The 19,080-nt window shown below is 47.1% G+C and overlaps 1 long non-coding RNA gene across 2 annotated transcripts in view; it reads right to left on the reverse strand.

Moving 5' to 3' along the window:
* Positions 1-7,710: 7,710 nt before the first annotated feature.
* LOC130298380 (uncharacterized) overlaps positions 7,711-19,080 on the reverse strand; it is an 80,376-nt gene continuing 69,006 nt past the window's right edge. The window contains exons 1-3 of one of the 2 annotated variants that reach the window (XR_008849766.1): positions 8,388-8,523; positions 8,121-8,285; positions 7,711-8,018 (exon numbers count right to left, since the gene is read on the reverse strand). This is a non-coding gene — a long non-coding RNA (uncharacterized LOC130298380). Of the gene's footprint in view, positions 8,019-8,120; positions 8,286-8,387; positions 8,524-19,080 lie in introns of those variants that run through there. The other variant, XR_008849765.1, reaches the window with a different exon arrangement.

Below are 19,080 nucleotides of genomic sequence, written 5' to 3' on the forward strand. Positions count from 1 at the left end.
ACTGGAGGATTTTTGCTCTACTACTACAACCCACCTCCATAAACTACAGGAAGCCACAGAGAAATTGACATTACAGCAAATCCACACAATTGATCACTTGGACGATCTTGATAATAGGAATCGGCGCAATAATCTTAGGATCAAGGGCCTTCCGGAAACAGTTCTACCTCAGAACTTGCCAGATACATTGCAACGTCTCTTTAACCCCTTAAGGACGCAGAACGTAAATGTACGTCCTGGTGAGGTGGTACTTAGCGCACCAGGACGTACATTTACGTCCTAAGCATAACCGCGGGCATCGGAGCGATGCCCGTGTCATGCGCGGCTGATCCCGGCTGCTGATCGCAGCCAGGGACCCGCCGGCAATGGCCGACGCCCGCGATCTCGCGGGCGTCCGCCATTAACCCCTCAGGTGCCGGGATCAATACAGATCCCGGCATCTGCGGCAGTTCGCCATTTAAATGAACGATCGGATCGCCCGCAGCGGTGCTGCGGGGATCCGATCATTCATAACGCCGCACGGAGGTCCCCTCTCCTTCCTCCGTGCGGCTCCCGGCGTCTCCTGCTCTGGTCTGTGATCGAGCAGACCAGAGCAGAAGATCGCCGATAACACTGATCTGTTCTATGTCCTATACATAGAACAGATCAGTATTAGCAATCATGGTATTGCTATGAATAGTACCCTATGGGGACTATTCAAGTGTAAAAAAAAATTAAAAAAAATGTAAAAGTAAAAGTAAAAAAAAAGTGAAAAATCCCCTCCCCCAATAAAAAAGTAAAACGTAGTTTTTTTCCTATTTTACCCCCAAAAAGCGTAAAAAACATTTTTTATAGACATATTTTGTATCACCGCGTGCGTAAATGTCCGAACTATTAAAATAAAATGTTAATGATCCCGTACGGTGAACGGCGTGAACGAAAAAAAAAAAAAAAGTCCAAAATTCCTACTTTTTTAATACATTTTATTTAAAAAAAAATTATAAAAAATGTATTAAAAGTTTTTTATATGCAAATGTGGTATCAAAAAAGAAGTAAAGATCATGGCGCAAAAAATGAGCCCCCAAACCGCCACTTATACGGAAAAATAAAAAAGTTAGAGGTCATCAAAATAAAGAGATTATAAACGTACTAATTTGGTTAAAAAGTTTGTGGTTTTTTTTAAGCGCAACAATAATATAAAAGTATATAATAATGGGTATCATTTTAATCGTATTGACCCTCAGAATAAAGAACACATGTCATTTTTACCATAAATTGTACGGCGTGAAAACAAAACCTTCCAAAATTAGCAAAATTTCGTTTTTCGTTTTAATTTCCCCACAAAAATAGTGTTTTTTGGTTGCGCCATACATTTTATGATATAATGAGTGATGTCATTACAAAGGACAACTGGTCGCGCAAAAAACAAGCCCTCATACTAGTCTGTGGATGAAAATATAAAAGAGTTATGATTTTTAGAAGGCGAGGAGGAGGAGTCCTTAAGGCCAAAATGGGCTGAGTCCTTAAGGGGTTAATGAACTACTAAAGAAACCGCCGTATTCGAACATAGAACTGGATCGTGCTCACAGGGCTCTCATAGCGAAACATCCTGATCCGAAAAAGCCCCGTGATGTTGTCTGCAGAGTGCATCATTTTCTCCAGAAAGAGGCAATCCTGAGAGGTACTAGACAGGTTAAAAACCTTTCCTATAATGGTTCCCCTATACAGATATACCCAGATCTTTCTCTACGGACCCTCCGTTTGAGAGCCTCCTTGAAACCGTTGCTGGCTCTGCTACAAAATGCTAAAATTGTTTACAGATGGGGCTTCCCCTTCTCTCTGATTGCAAAGTATGGATCCAATATCTCTACGCTCAAGAGACCGGAAGATTTGCCTGCCTTCCTTGAAGCCTTCCGTCTCCCCCATGTCAGTCTGCCTGAGTGGGAAGCCTTGTTCTTATCTCCCCTTCCTGCTGCACTGCAAAACCGTCCTGATCGATCTCCGAGAGACCGTCCATCCGAGGTCACCACAAGTGTCCCGCTGCAGCAAAGATCGAAACGTAAAACCTGAACTGCCTATCTGAGATATTAGTGTATTACCTCATATGTAGTTTAACACTGTCAAATGTGGTTGCATTATGTCACCGCAGATAGATTACTGATATTTATTGTCTTTTCTAGCTTGTCCTCATATGGTCACTGTTTCCTGGCCTGTTAGTCTTATCTTCTTTACTTGTTTATTTTATGTCTCCTTTGCTCCCATGGTACCCACTCTTCCTAAATATAATTTACTACCTGCACACATAATGCCCATAACCTACCAACTACCATTGTTCCCCTAATTTAGTTGCTACTGTTGTCACACTTAGCCCGTTTCATACTCGCCTCATCCCCTTAAGCGGGGATGAAGCTCTGACCTGTTACTCATAAGTCCAACCCAGGACCACTAAATGCTGTCCTTTCTGGCTTGTCTATCACGTTACCCCACTAGTATGTACATCGGACTGGTTCCGTTGGTAGCTCTGACCCTTATGGTCTACTCCTTTAGTCCCTTTGCTTCTGTGTCTGTGCAAAAGCTTCTCTTCCCTTGCTTTCCTCCCTTTTCACTTCCTCCCCACTTACTTGTGCTCTCTTCTATACGCAGACTTGAATCCTCGGACACTTGCCTGACTGATGGGCTGGACCCTCCAACTGTCTACCAACGGTGTGGTGAATATTGGCATTTACACATTACATCTGATGGCGGTTGACCTTCACATTACTACCCTTAATGTCAAGGGTTTCAACACCCCCGAAAAGCGTGCCCAGACGTTGTTCTCCATTCATAAGCAAAGATCCCATATCATAGCTCTACAGGAAACACATTTTAAAAAAGGTCACCTCCCTACCATACCAACCAGGCACTATGATAAATGGATACATAGTGTTAACCCTAACTCCAGGACTAAGGGTGTATCCATAGTTTTTCACAGGACGCTTCCCATTACGATCCAGACCTCCCTAGTTGACACAGACGCTCGATTTGTCTTCGCCAATTGCCTCCTTGCGGGACGTAATCTGACGGTGGCCTCTATATACGCTCCGAACCATAACCAAATTCAGTTCTTACTGAAGACTTTGGAGAGACTCTCCTCCTTTGCCACGGGTGAGATTCTCCTGTGTGGAGACTTTAACACACCTCTATTCCCTCAGGTGGACACCTCGTCAGGACACTCATACATCTCTCATAGTAAACTCAGGGCCCTTAGGCATAAGCTACATCTACTACAATTAATTGATACCTGGAGAGCCTTCCATCCACAAGGACGAGATTATTCCTTCTCCTCACACCCTAGACAAACATACAGTAGAATAGACTACATTCTCTGTTCACACTCCCTCCTCCCCTCTTTTACTTCTGTTACGATTGGTGTTGTCTCTATGTCTGATCATGCCCCAGTTCAGGGTACATTTACGCTTCCGACCTTGGCCAAGCAACATGCCTCTTGGAAGCTTAATGAGTCATTACTTTCTGATGCTCTTTGCATTCTGGAACTGAAATCGACGATTCCCCATTTTATTCAAGACCACTCGTCAGATCCGTCGTCACCGCTAATCAAGTGGGAAACATTGAAATGTGTCTTGAGGGGAGTTTTGATGAGGCATGGGGCTCGGCTGAAAAGGGAAGCCTCAGCTAAGCTGATGACATTATACCGAGAGCTGCACATCCTAGAGACACGGCACAAACAACACCAACAGGACTCAACTTACCGTGAACTCATCAGAGTCAGGAGTGATCTGTTAGAGACGCTCAACAAAAAACACTGCCACTATAGACAACTAACGGGTAGACTGTTCTACGAGTGGAGTAATAAATCGGGGAAGATGCTGGCGAGGGCCCTTAGGGCGACACGCTCGACCCTCTATGTCCCCTCCATTCGCACTCGATCAGGCACCCCTTCTTCCCTCACGCCGGAAATACTGGAAACTTTTCAGAAATATTATACAGACCTATATAACCTCCCTAAACCTACCGCTCTCTCCTCTCACACTGACACTCAACCCTCCTTACAGAATTACTTACATGAAACGGCATTGCCCATCCTAACTGCTGAATCTATCTCGGACTTGGAGGCTCAGTTCACCCCTGAGGAACTCCACCTGGCGATATCGGCCCTACCTGCTGGTAAAAGTCCGGGACCAGATGGCTATACTGCCAAGTTCTATAAGACCCTCAGGGATGACCTGTCCTCCACACTCCTGCTGACTTTTAATGCTATCTCATCTTCCTCCTCAATCCCCCAGGCCTTCCTTGACGCATATATCACAGTCATTCCAAAAGATGGGAGGGACCCCCTGCAGTGCTCTAACTACCGACCAATATCTCTCCTTAACACTGACACAAAATTATTCGCGAAATTAATAGCAAATAGATTGGCACCCTACATGAGCTCCCTCATCCACCCGGATCAGGTGGGCTTCGTCCACGGAAGGGAGGCAAGAGATAATACTCTATGAGCATTCTCTGCAGTGCATTGTGCTCGATTACACGGTTCTCCCCTATTCTTGCTCTCTCTGGACGCGGAGAAGGCCTTTGACCGGGTGGACTGGGAATTTTTGGGATCGACTCTGAGACAAATAGGTTTGGGCCCCCATATGTTTGCCAGAATCATGGCGCTGTATTCCTCACCCCAGGCTAGAATCAGAATCAATGGACAGCTGTCGGCTCCCTTTAGCATTCGCAACGATACGAGGCAAGGATGCCCATTATCACCTATCCTTTATGTCCTATGCATGGAGCACTTGCTCAATTCAATACGCTCGAATCCAGATATAAGAGGCCTCTCCTCTCCCTCGTGCAGTTGCAAATGCTCAGCGTTCGCTGACGATGTCCTTCTATTTCTCTCCTCCCCGCTCACTACCCTCCCTTCCCTCCTCTCCACCATAGCACAATATTCGGCTTATAGTAACTATAAACTGAACCCATCCAAAAGCGAAGCTTTGAATATCACACTGCCCTCCCAAATGATCACTCACATTTCTTCCACTTACCCTTTTAAATGGCAGAGGTCATCACTGAAATATCTTGGGATCCTAGTCCCTAGTGATCTGGCTAGCACTTTTCAATTAAATTTTCCCCCATTGTTCCACACCCTGAGAACTGACTTGTCGCAATGGGACAATAAAAACTTCTCATGGATTGGCAGGGTAAATATTTTTAAAATGAACATCCTACCCCGCTTACTCTATCTCTTTGCCTGTATCCCCTGTCTTTTCCCCCATTCTTTCTTTAAGGACCTCTCTGCAATGCAGTCTCACTTTGTTTGGAGTAAGAAACATCCCCGCTTGGCAGGGAAGGTGCTTTATAGACGCAAGAGGGTGGGTGGCCTCGCACTGCCAGACTGCCTATCGTATTACAAGGCGATCATATTAGCCAGAATACTAGACTGCTACCACAGTCAGACTGCTAAGCAATGGGTTGTCTTTTAAAGAAATCTCTGTGGTGTGGATGCTAGGTCTACCTTGTGGACCAAAAGACTGCCCGCCCCCTTGCACCCACCTGACCATTTACCCCCGGTAACACATTCAATACTGCGAGCACATCAGTCCTACCTGAAAAATACATCTCACTATTTCCTGGATGGCCCCCTTATGCCCCTGTTTGGCAATGTGCTCTTCCCTCCAGCGCAGACTTCTGCCACTTTCTTAACGCGGAAAAAGTCTGATTATGTCCTATTCTCTTCCTTACTGCAACCCAAAGGCTTGAAATCCCTCTCCGACCTTTTGGGTGGAACTCAGCCTTCAACTATATATAGGTTCCAATATAGTCAACTTCTACACTTCTATAACACCAACAAAGCCGCACTCCGTCTTCATAGACAACTGACCCCCTTTGAAACCCTTTGTGCGGCCTCCGCTCCTGTCCCCCATGCAATCGGAACTCTCTATGCCCTGATCATAGGGGAACGCTCTGAAATTCCCCTGCCCTATCGAGTGGCATGGGAAAGGGAACTACAATGTTCTATTCCTGACAATGACTGGTCTCGTGCTCTGCTACATTGTCACAAATCTAGTATCTCATGCAAGGCACAAGAAACTAACTATAAAATCATCACGAGATGGTACAGAGTGCCGTCTCTTTTGGCGCAGATGTTCGCACAGGCTTCTGATGCATGTTGGAGGTGCGGACGCTCAAAAGGGACAATGTCCCATATCTGGGTGACATGCCCGACATTGAATACGTTTTGGACACAAGGGGGCTTTGGGGGTTGGTGGATGGTAGGCTTTAGCAGCTATAATATCCCCTAGTCAAGGGTCCAGGCTGTAAAATAGAAGAACACCGGAGCAGCCAGATACACTGACTCTAAGGCTGAGCCTCATACTTCTACCGAAGCTGCAGAGTTATAGGGGAACTGTAAAAATGAAAGTACTACAACCCCCAGTGTGGTCAGTCTGTGCCCCCCTAAGGGTCAGGGTTGGAGGAGGCACAGGTTGAACAGACACACTACAATGGGAGTTGTAGTACTATAGGTGTTAATGAAAAAAAAAATGTTTTCATCAGGTTGCCCATAGCAACCAATCAGATTGCTTCTTTCATTCTTGAGAAGACCTCTGAAAAATAAAAGAAGTGATCTGATTGGTTGCTAAGAGCAACTGGACAACATTTCCTCTCCACAGGTACATTTCCCCGATTGTCTTCATATTTAGGATGAGAATCTACTGACAAAGTCAGTAGCCAACCATTTCTGGGCATAAAACTCTGTAAGAGACAGCAGTCTGGGGGCGTCTGTGGTGGACATGAAGGAAGGGGGGGGGGGTCCAGGGAAATTGAGATTTGACGTCTGCAGCGAGCGCTTCTCACTGAGCAACGGGTCTCATCCCAGGTATTGCAGGGGGACCCCCCACGATCAGCTACCGATCCCATAACCCATGGATAGGGGATAAGTTAATTTTTGCCATAGTTCTCCTTTAATTGGCCAGAACACACCCAAAATCGTTCTCAGCCAAACATTGCTTCGTGTCCTGTCATTTCTACCAGCTGTTCTTTTTCTACCGGCTTGTAAGGCATGCCTACACTCTCTAATTCCTTAATGTGGTACTCCGCCCCTAGATATCTTATCCCCTACCTTAAGGATAGGACAAAAGATGACTGATCACTGGGACCCCCGTGATCTTCATGCAGCACCCGGCGTTCCAAATAATATATTTAGAACTCTGGGTTCTCGTGGTGCGGGTCGTGACCTCACGCCACGCCCTTTCCATTTATGTCTATGGGAGGTGGTGTGATGTCACAAGAAGGTGTGGCATGATGTCACGAATCCCACCACAGGAACCAGTGATCTAAACATACTATTTAGAATTTTGGTTGCTGCATGGAGATTGCTGGGGTCCCAGCAGCAGGATCCCATTGATCAGACATCTTATCCCCTATCCTTTACATAGGGGATAAGATATCTAGAGGCGGAGTACCCCTTTAAGGGACAGTTCATGTACCCAAAAGTTGATCCTTTGCAACCGTATGACCCCTAGCAAGTTCCCTGCATGAGTCCCATTCATCAGAAAAAGGCTTGTGCATGGAACTTGCTGGGTGTTCTACGTTTGCCTCATAAACTGCACCACCCAGCACCAGTTACCTCTCTCCGCACCGCATTATGCAGATCGTGCAGGAGAGCAGCTTTGGTCATCCATGTTTTGCTAACTCTATTTTCACACACAGAAATAAATAAATGAGTCAAACAAGTCAAAGAACAGTTTAAAAAAAGGGGAACTTTATTTATTATTTATTAAAATGTTTGTGTAGGGGATTTTTTGTAACCTCCCATCACTCACAAAGAGCGTACAGTAACTAATACTCAGGACAGGAAAAACCTCCAGAGGGGAGGAAACCTGTAGGGAATCCATGGCTACTGTATGGCCCTTCCTCTGGGCATACTAAAGGAGGTTACCTCTATAATTTGGGCAAATGTTTCTGTGTATGTGCATGATTCCTAGGCCTGTGCCTTCATCCAACGTCTTGCTGTAGTTCCCGAAATGCTACTCCATGTCCTGGAAATAGTGCATCTAAGATAGGGGACAAAAAAGATAGATTATTTACATGTTTATCATAGAAATACACATGGAACTGCACTAAAGATCTTTTGGACACAACAATGTAACACTTACCAGTCACAGTCATGTGCATGACTTTGCATTCCCGTGTCCCTACACAGTGTCCAGCACCGGCCCCTCACTGATGAACAGGACCAGTGTTATTTCTGGGGCTATGCCTTCATCCAACGTCTTGCTGTAGGTCCGGAAATGCTACTCCATGTCCTGGAGATAGTGCATCTAAGATAGGGGACAAAAAAGATAGATTATTTACATGTTTATCATAGAAATACACATGGAACTGCACTAAAGATCTTTTGGACACAACAATGTAACACTTACCAGTCACAGTCATGTGTATGACTTTGCATTCCCGCGTCCCTACACAGTGTCCAGCACTGGCCCCTCACTGATGGAGAATGAACAGGAGCAGTGTTATTTCTGCTCAGTGCTGCTCTTTGGTGGACAATGGTTATGACATCACATGTGTGACACGCTGTTACCTCCTGGGAGTTCTATTTCAGTAGTGCTGCTCTCTGATTGGCTGAAAATCAAAAAAGCTTTCTAATATATTCTGTATGACTGTTATCTAAGGTTTTTGACAAATTTTATTAAAATGGCGACACTCCCTGTGGGTGCGTTATATTTGTTTCTCCTAACCAGACATTCTGTATATGTAATATCATTTGGTGGCCCCAACAGCCTGGGCCCATAGGTTTCTTACATAGATCAATGCTACTCCGGTAGGCTCAATGAGCAGCGCTGGCCGCCGGGACGTCTGACAAGTGATGTCCCTGACGTTGCGGTCTGGAGCGAAGGATGTCACTAGTCAGACGTCCCAGCAGCCATTGATTTAAAGTGGTCGTGGCTCCTGCTGCCAGTTCAAGATCAGACACCATGGCCCTAGATTGACATACTGCAACACCGATCCCCTGTGGCTGCCCACCTGTTGCAAAACTACAACTCTCAGCCTTCGGCTGTCAGGGCATGCTGGGAGTTGTAGCTTTGCAATAGCTGGACAGACGTCTGTCGAAAGGGGGGGAAAAGCACAGGAAATAAAGCAATGTGGGCTTTGAGAAACAACATTTAGATGTTGTTTTTAATCACAGCCTAAGCCTAGGAATAAACACAATTCTTGTTTGATGTTTTGTTTTTGTTTTTTGCTAAAAAACCTTCCCCCTCATTTCTTTTCTCAGCTATCTTTGTGTTATTTTTGCTAAAAGCACTGGGGGGGGGGGGGGGATCTTAGAGATTTATCAAAACCAGGGAAGAGGGAAAGTGGACCAGTTGCCCATAGCAACCAATCAGGTAGTTTCTTTCATTTTTAAAAAGGCCTCTGAAAAGTGAAAGAAGCGATCTGATTGGTTGCTATGGGCAACTGGTCCACTTGACCTCTGTACAGGTTTTCATACATCTGTCCCAATGTGTATTATTATTATTATCATCATCATCATCATCATCATCATCATCATTATTATTATGGGAAGTGTTTTTTCTTTGGTGTTTTTTCCCCTCTGGCTTTTCTCATTACAAGTCATGTGATTCTTTCATCATTTGACTGAAGGATTTCTATAAAAAAAAAAATAGTGAGAAAATACCCCCCCCCCCCAAAAAAAAACAAAAAAAAAAACATGTTCTCGGTATCCCACAGATTTGATAGCCTAAAAACACCATAAAAGGATGAAGAAACCCCCATTAGTGTCTGGTGTTTCATATTACCCTATTGATTCCAACCTAACATGTGCCCGCAGCGAGCATGGTGTTTTTTATGACAAACACGCCAAGTGTAATCCCAGCTGAAATGAATGTTTTCACAATAGGTGTGAACAGGCTGCAGGCTGTGCTAGATATATTTGCATAGTTGCGGCATACAGCACGTGCAGCATTTATGTGGCGGCTTTCCGCTGGTATATATGGCTTTCTGTGCTGGTGAATGCAGCGGGCACTTACTGGTGGTTTTTTCCTAGCTGCACAGTTTTGCTCCACAACCACTCCGGTTGGGACCAGGCTGACCGATCTAACGACCAAGATGCCGCAGTGAACGGCTTTCTTTCTGTGAAAGTTCTGGCGAACTACAATGCTCAGAAGAGGAGGAGCGCCATTGAGCTTTTGGAAAGAGAATTAGTTTGGAATGGTCAGGGCCATGTGCGTTTACAAAGCCCCCCGTGGTGCCAGAACAGTGAACCCCGCCCCACATGTGACCCCATTATGGAAACTACACCCCTCACAGAATTTAATAAGGGGTGCAGTGAGTATTTACACCTCACAGATCTTTGGAACAGTGGGCTGTACAAATGAAAAATTAAATTTTTCTTATTTTTACGGACCACTGTTCCAAAAATCTGTCAGACACATGTGGTGCGTAAATTCTCAATGTAACCCTTATTACTTTACGTGAGGGGTTTAGTTTTAAAAATGGGGTCACATGTGTCGGGGGTCCATTGTTCTGGCACTATGGGGGCTTTGTAAACACATGTGGCCTTCAATTCCGGACAAATTTTCTCTACAAAATCCCAATGGCACTCCTTCTCTTCTGAGCATTGTAGTTCGCCCGCAGAGCACTTTAAATTCACATATGGGGTATTTTCTTACTCAGAAGAGATGGGGTTACAAATTTGGGGGTTCTTTTTTCCTATTTTCCCTTGTGAAAATGAAAAATTTAGGGTAACACCAGCATTTTAGTGAAAAAAAAATATATTTTTTCATTTTCCCATCCAACTTTAATGAAAATTCGTCAAACACCTGTGGGGTGTTCAGGCTCATTATACCCCTTGTCACGTTCGGTGAGGGGTGTAGTTTCAAAAATGGGGTCACATTTGGGTATTTTTTTTTTTTGCGTTTGTCAGAACCGCTGTACAATCAGCCACCCCTGTGCAAATCACCAATTTAGGCCTCAAATGTACATGGTGCGCTCTCATTCCTGAGCCTTGTTGTGAGCCCGCAGAGCATTTTTTGCTCACATCTGGGGTATTTCCGTACTCAGGAGAAATTGTGTTACAAATTTTGGCAGTCTGTTTTTTCCTTTTACCGCTTGTGGAAATAAAAAGTATGGGGCAACACAAGCATGTAATTGTAAAAAAAAATTATATTTTTACACTAACAGGCTGGTGTAGCCCCCAACTTTTCCTTTTCACAAGCGGTAAAAGGAAAAAAAAAGACCCCCAAAATTTGTAGTGCAATTTCTCCCGAGTACAGAGATACCCCATATGTGGCCCTAAACTGTTTCCATGAAATACGACAGGGATCTGAAGTGAGAGAGCGCCATGCGCATTTGAGGACTAAATTAGGGATTGCACAGGGGTGGACATAGGGGTATTCTACGCCAGTGATTCCCAAACAGGGGGCCTCCAGCTGTTGCTAAACTCCCAGCATGCCTGGACAGTCAGTGGCTGTCCAGAAATGCTGGGAGTTGTTGTTTTGCAACAGCTGGAGCAGTGGGGTAATAATAAATTTGGAGGCCCCCCTGCGAGATTTTTTGAGGAGGCCCCTAAGCTCCACCCCCCACAAGGTATGCCACGCCCATGCCAATATACCCCACCCATCACAAATTACTCCGCCCATACTGATATGTACTGCCATAGGCATTTTCTATGGACTTATGAAGAGCATCTGTAGGTAATTCTTACATTTGTTTTTGCCCCCGAGCAGCAGCGAAGCGGCACACAATTCTCGGTAAGGGGCCCACGAGCGGCAGCGCAGTGCAGCGCCATCGGCACACACAGGGCCGTCTTTAATTTTGATTGGACCTTGGGCAAGCAATTTTTTTTGGACCCCCCGATCCCCCACCTCCATCCCACACACACTCGGGATCAGTAATGTAATGTATGTACACAGTGACCACACAAGCAGAATAGTGAGTACAGCTCTGGAGAGAGGTTGTGTTCTGCTGAGCTCCTGAGACTTCCACAGAAGCAGTGATTTCCTTCCGCCCCTCCCCAGGTGTGTGGCATACACCTGGGTAGGTTCTCCTGCTATGGAGCCCAGGGGATCTGGAGCTTCATCTTGCACTCCCCGTACCCGGCCGGCGGGGGGTGTCAAGGAAAATGCCACGGCCAATAATCAGGACGGAATTAGGAGAACAACCAGGGCTCACAGTAATGTGGTGCCCCCTCCCCCGTCCTCAGCTGGGAGCTGCAAAGCCTCCAGCAAAAGCCCTGTAAGGAAAAGAAGCTCTTCCAGGCAGAGGAGTGCAGTGAAGGCAGCCGTCTCTGGATCCTCACAACCCCAGCAATGGGGGGTAAAGGGGAACAGAGAATCCCTGGCGACCTTTGGATCAAGAATCCAGGCGAAGATGGCTGAATATGAACAGCTTGGAAAGCAGCTTCGTGGCCTTAGAGAAGATCTAAAGTTTGCCATCTATCAAGCTGATCAGGCACCTAAGGCAAAGAGATCAGCATTCAACACCAAGGTGAGGTCTCTGAGGAAAGAGGTGGAGGAGCTTGTGAGGAGGAGATCGGACATTGTGGAGGGTGCTGGGTTTCTTGGTGAGAAGCTAATTCATGAAGAGAGGTTCTCCAGCATGAGGGCCTCCAGAGGTTGTGAAAGTCAGCAAGATGAGGATTGCTGCAGTGAGGAGGAGGAGATGGAGGAAGGTGTTGGAGGTGAGGAGGGCAATGTGAGTGAGGGGGATATGGACACTGTATGTGCCACCATTGCTACCCCTGACCCCCCACTTACCCAGACTATATAAACCCGGCTCAGGTGGCCTTACCTCTCTCCAGTGAGGAGGATGATGGCAGTGACTGCGGTGAAGGCAGCGGATTGGCAGACAGGGGGTCTCCTGCGGGCGATTGTAATGCAGGAGTCACCCACCTGTCTAGAAAATTTTTCTTTTTCGGCCAGAGGGTTTGGAACTTTTCTGGTCGAACTATGAGGTGGTGAAAAGCGAGCCCGGCTGGCGGGATTTCGCCGTAAAGGCGATATCCTGTCAGAATTTGGTCAAGAAAGTGACCGTTTTGACACGTAACGAGTCACTCTCTTGCTATGATATCATGACCTGGCTCAGCCGATATGGGGATGTGACGGACATGCCAAAAAAGAACTTTAACGAACATGGGATCTGGTCTGGGGCCTGGACGTTTTCCGTCAATTTGAAGCGTTCGGGGAGCACTGTTGCCCACATCCCATCAGCTGCTTTTCTTGGGAGCGACAGAATCCAAGTTTTCTACCAGGGGCATCCCAAGGTCTGTCACAGGTGTGGCAGCCCCACCCACTTTACCGCAGCCTGTATCGTGCAGGTCTGTGCACTGTGCAGTGGGGTAGGTCATCTTGCCGCATCCTGTAGGCAGATTCGGTGTCATCTGTGTGGTGTCTTAGGACACTCTTTCAGCCGTTGTCCTAGCGCCTTTGCCCGTGCGACGGTCACCTTGGTTGGGGACAGCAGTAATTTTGCCTCAGCTGGGGAGGGCACGAGTGCGGGTGAAGGTGCAACAGGGTCAGTGAAGAGGAAAAGTCCCGCCAAGCTGAGTCGGGAGGCTAATCGGAGAAGGAGCAGGGAACTGGAGAGTTCCCATGTGGCAGGGGTAGCTTCTGGCCCTGCTCCAGAGGATAGTCCTGAAACTGCTGAGGCCCTGGAGGAGAATGTGCTGGATGAGGAAATGAGGAGAATCTGTAGAGAAGAGGGCAGCAAGGCCGATCTTTCCGATTCCTCCCACTATGAAAGTGTGGATGAGGAGGGTGAAGAGAGGCCAAAAAAGAAGGGCAATAAAGGGGGAAAGAAGAGGTCGGAGCCCTCTAGTCCCCGTGCTACGGACCAGGTCCCAAGTGGAAGCTTACCTGCCCCCCCCCTCTGATTGATCTGTCTAATCGGTACTCTGTCCTTGAAGACATCTCCTCCCCTTCCTTGGAGGGGGGGGGTCGAGGATGGGGTGCCTGAAGTGGGGGAGCCTCCAGGGGGAACTGGGCCCGGTCCTGATGGGGCAATTTTCTCAGGGGATGGGGCCAAACCGGAGCCAGGTGGAGATGGGGATTCAAAAATGGACCTGTCAGAATAAAAAAAAACGGTCCAAAGCCTCCTCGTCTGGGGATGAGGGGGTGAAGAAAAAGCAGAAATGAGGGTGTTAGGGTCGTCTAACTCAATCACCCATGATGGCGGCACTCACCCCATTGACGCTGGCATCTATTAACTGTGCCAGCATAAAGTCTGATACGGCTAGATTCGCAGCTTTTGATTTTCTCGGCCGTGTTGATGCCGACATTTTATTTTTACAAGAGACCAGGTTGTCAGATCTAGCCTCCCTGGTAAAAGTCAGGAGAGAGTGGAAGCGCGGGCCCTCCCACTGGTCTCTTGCGGCTGAGCCGTATAGTGGGGTAGCGGTCCTTTTTACCGCTCCTGTTGAATGCAGACGGGTTATTGAGTTAGAAATGGGGAGGTGCCTGATCTTAGATGTCCTCATGAAGGGGCAAGAGCTCCGGCTTATTAACATCTACGCCCCGCAAACCAAGTGGGACCGTAAAGATCTCTTTATGAGGATTATGCCCTTTCTTTTTACAAGCCGACAGGTGATCTTTGGAGGGGATTTCAATACGTTCACGAGATCCCAAGATAGGAGAGGCTCCAATGATCGGTTGGCTTATGATAGCATAGCTCTCAATAGTATAGTTAGGGAAGCTCGCCTAGAGGATGCCCACATCCGGAGCCCCTCAGGCCACGCGGGTTTCACCTATCATCGAGCTAGCTGCAGGTCTAGAATAGACAGGTTTTATTTGAAGGAGGAAGCCGTCTCTTCCGCAGTGTCCGTGGTTGAGGTGGAGTTCTCCGATCACTGTATGATTTATTTTTCCTTGAATGTTTCAGAGACCCCCCGGATGGGTAAAGGTTATTGGAAGCTGAATTCGTCCCTCCTGGAGGAAGCGGAGGTAAGACAGTCCTTTGAGGATTTTCTTCAGAGTCAGGTACCTTTACTGGACCTTTGTAGTAGTAAGTCAGAGTGGTGGGAGATATTCAAGAAGAGGGTTGCGGGGTTCTTCCGCCAGCTCTCGAGCCTCAGGTCCCTGAACAGGTATCGCCTGTATCAGGGACTGAGGAGGAAACTCGAGCTTCTTGTTTCGACTGGAGGTAGCCGAGAGGATATCTCCAGAGTGAAATCCTTGCTGATGAGGTGTCAGTACGATAGGCACGCATGTTTGGTTTTTGAGAGGGATTTCGGGAAATACCGCTCGCCCGACCCTTGCAGAAACTGTAAGATGTCAGTGAGTAGTAAAGTCATTTCAGGACTGATCGATAGTACGGGATCTCTGAATTGGTCCAGATGAGGGATCTTGGAGGTCGTCAGATCCTTCTACTCGCACCTCTTGGGAAGGAAGGATCTAGATCGAGACAGGATGTCGGCTTTCCTGGCTGAAACCACTCCTGAGCCAGGGGTAGACCCCTCTCTTGATGTTTTGGCAGAAGAAATCAGGGAAGAGGAAGTGAGACTGGCGATCGAGGGGCTTGCCCCCAAGAAGTCGCCAGGTCCGGATGGCTTAACATCCGAGTGGTACAGGACCTTTAAGGAATCTTTAGCTCCCCTTTTGACTGAGGTATTCAATGAGTGTCTCTCCTTGGGCACTCTACCAAAGTCAATGAGGAGGTCAGCCCTGATTCTTCTCTCAAAGGGTAAAGATCCCAGCCGCATTGAGAATTGGAGGCCCATAGCTCTTCTCAATACGGACAGGAAGCTTCTGGCCAAGATACTGTTTAATCGGCTGGTGAAATTTGCACCTCGGCTCCTTTCGGGGGCCCAGCACTGCTCTGTTCCAGGCCGAAGCACCTTAAGTGCGGTCCTTAGTTTCAGGGAGGCAGTGGAGCGGAGAAGTGCGGGTCTCTGGAAGGGGTACTTGCTGTTCCTGGATCAGGCCAAAGCATTTGATCGGGTGAACCATGACTACCTCTGGTCCGTCCTCCTGAGATATGGCTTACCGTGTACTTTTGTTAATTGGCTTAAGATCTTGTATACAGGGGCAGAGAGTTTCCCGCTGGTGAACGGTTGGTCTGGCCACTCTTTTGAGGTGGGGTCCGGAGTCCGTCAGGGTTGTCCTTTGAGCCAGCTTTTATACGTGTTCGCAATCGACCCCTTCGTCCGGAGGGTAGATTGTGGGCCGTTGGCGGGAGTCGGGATGAGTCTGGCGGAGCTGGATGTTGCCCAGAGAGTAGTGGCGTACGCTGATGATGTCACCAATTTCGTGTCCTCGAGGGAGGAGGTTGATGTGGTGATGTCGGAGGTGGAACGCTACTCGGAGGCATCCGGGTCTAAGATCAACCGGGATAAGTGTGAAAGTCTTTGGCTGGGAGGGGGAGATCCCACGTTTGATCTCCCGGACACCCTTCCAGGGCCCCAAGAGTCAGCAAAAGTTCTGGGCATCACATTCGGCCAGGATGATTATCCCACCAAAAACTGGGATGGTAAGCTCCAGGATGCCACTCAGAAGGTGAACCAGTGGAAGGGTTGGTCTATGACCCTCAGGGAAAGGGTACACCTGATCAAATCGTACCTGCTCCCCTTGTTTATCTATCTGGGCAGCGTATGTATCTTGCCAGAGGCTTACTATACTAGGATCTACAGCCTGTTTTTCCAACTGTTATGGGGGAACAGGATGAACCTAGTCAAGAGGGAGGTTACGTACCGCACGAGGAGACTTGGGGGTTTATCTATGGTAAACCCTGTGGTGTTCTTAACGAACACCTTCTTGAAAGCTAACATCTCGAACCTCTGGTCAGAGAGGGCTCCTCCGTGGGTACTCTCCTGCAGGGAATGGTTTTGGCCTTTCTTCCAGGAATGGGAGACAGGAGGGCAAGTGAAGGACCTCCGTACGCCCCATGGATATCTTCCGGCTTACGCTACCCCGACTCTGAAGGCGATACGTCGGTGGGGTCTGGGAGTGTGGGAGATCAGGACTCAGTCAAGGCAGTTCCTTGACAAACGGGTTCTGTTGACCCACTTCCAGAAGCCTCTGGCGCTCAGGGACTGCCCAGGTCGGGATCTGAGGGTGGGGTTGTATCTTTTAAACATAAAAAGGATCCCCCAGAAGTTTTGGGACTTGGCCTGGCGCTGCTTTCAGGGGAAGCTATATGTGAGGGACAATTTGAAGTGTAGGAGATCTGATGACCGGGGGTGTCCCCGAGAAGAGTGCGGGGACATGCTGGAAAGCATGGACCATTTCCTGCTTCATTGTCCCTTTAATATAGGGGTATACAACCGGGTGGGCGCTTCCATCGGCTGGAGTCAACTTGCCGGCCTTACCTATCCGGAGTGGGCTTATGGGGCATTCAGGACCCTGGGTGGCCGTGATCGGGGCACTTTATTCTTAGTCAGTTAAGTGGTTAGGTACTGCACGTGGAATGCACGGTGTTTAGTATCTACACAGCGGAAAGTCCTCTCCGAGGTGGAGGTCTGTAGGAACATCACTGGTGACCTTGGGAAGATCAGGTCTTTGGAGTATGGCAGTCTTGGTACCAGTAGGGCTTCTCTCCTATGGAGAGGGTTTTCTTTTGATGTGCCCTAGGTACTAGACCTTTTGGGTAGAGTACCCATGATTTGGTTAGGGACAGTGATGTAGGGACAGGGTTAGGGTGATAGTAGGGTCAGTTTATTTTTAGGGATAATGGTAGGGAGAGAGGTAGGGTGCAGTTAGGGAAAGAATGTAAATATTTTGTATGTATCAGGATTGCCATCCTTCTTCCTGGTGGTGGGCTAATGCATGTGCACCATAGCTTTTTGTTTTGTTTTCAGATGTTAAGGTTATGAAGGGCTTACAGGCACCGAACTTGGGCCTAAAGTGGATTGTATTGTTTGTTTATGTGTATTGTAATGCTGATAATGATAACGTTGGTTGGGAGGAGTTCTAGGTTGGGAGGGTGTATTTGTGGGTGGTGGTGGTTGTTTGTTTTGGTGGACCTGGCATGGGTCAGTTATGAACTGGACATTGAGGACTATGAACTGTATGGACTTTGACCCATGTACAGGAGGGCGGGTGGTGTGGGTGAAGGGACAGTTTAGTGTAGGTTGTTTTATTGTATTTGTAGGTGTGTTTCTGTATATTTAGGTGTATATAGTGTATATATTCTATATGTATAATATGTTATAATTTTGTTTATCTTATATTATGGCAGTCGAACCAGTTGTTATTTTTGTAAGTAATTTTTCTTTGGTATTTTTGCATCCCGCAGTGGATTTCGTTTTTCTTTGGTCAAGGTCTTCTTTTCCCCAAGTTTGGGTGTTTTTGAGTTATAGATTTAATTTTCCTTCTTAACAATTAGGAGAAAAAAAAAGTATGTGTGTGTATATATATATATATATATATATATATATATATACATTAAATTAATGGGGTGTAGTGGGAGTCCTTGTTGTGTGTGTTTTCCCAAGTTTGGGTGTTTTTTTAGTTACAGCTAAATAGTGCTATTTTTATGTTTCTTTTTTGGTAATGCAAGTTGAGTATGCATGTGAGTGTTGTTAGACATTCGGTTACGTAAGGTGTGTCTCTAGTATTTTCTAGGGAAAACTGGGCTGGCCGGTTAGGCAGGATTTATGTTCTTTTATTTGAAATGTAAAGTTTGGGATTATGTTATTTTATGTTGTTGTTTTCAGTTATGGCAAAGTTGTGCTGGTTTTGTGTTTGTTACGATTTACATTTTTCTAATAAAAAAGATTTACAGGATATAACTCAGGATCAGTACAGGATCAGTAATGTAATGTATGTACACAGTGACCTCACCAGCAGAATAGTGAGTCCAGCTCTGGAGGGTGTGGTCACTAGGTCTGTGTGTTGCTGAGCTCCTGAGACTCCAGACTTCCAGTGGAGAGATGATGATTTTTTCCACCTGCTTCCCCAGGAAGGTGGCAGATTTCTGGGGAAGAGCCTCCTGCAATGGAGCCTCATGGCTCCACTTCCCGTTCTAGGCTGGCGGGGAGTGGAGTGAAAACTTCAACAGCCATTGATCCGGCCGGGAGAAGATCTGGCAGAGTCTGCAGAAATGCAGGCTCTGCTTCCCAGGCTACGGGTGCCAGCCAGAGATCCACAGGTGGAAGAGGGGCACGGAAAAGCAATGTGGAGA

Source organism: Hyla sarda (genome assembly GCF_029499605.1).
Source record: "Hyla sarda isolate aHylSar1 chromosome 2 unlocalized genomic scaffold, aHylSar1.hap1 SUPER_2_unloc_6, whole genome shotgun sequence".
Taxonomy (NCBI): Eukaryota; Metazoa; Chordata; class Amphibia; order Anura; family Hylidae; genus Hyla; species Hyla sarda.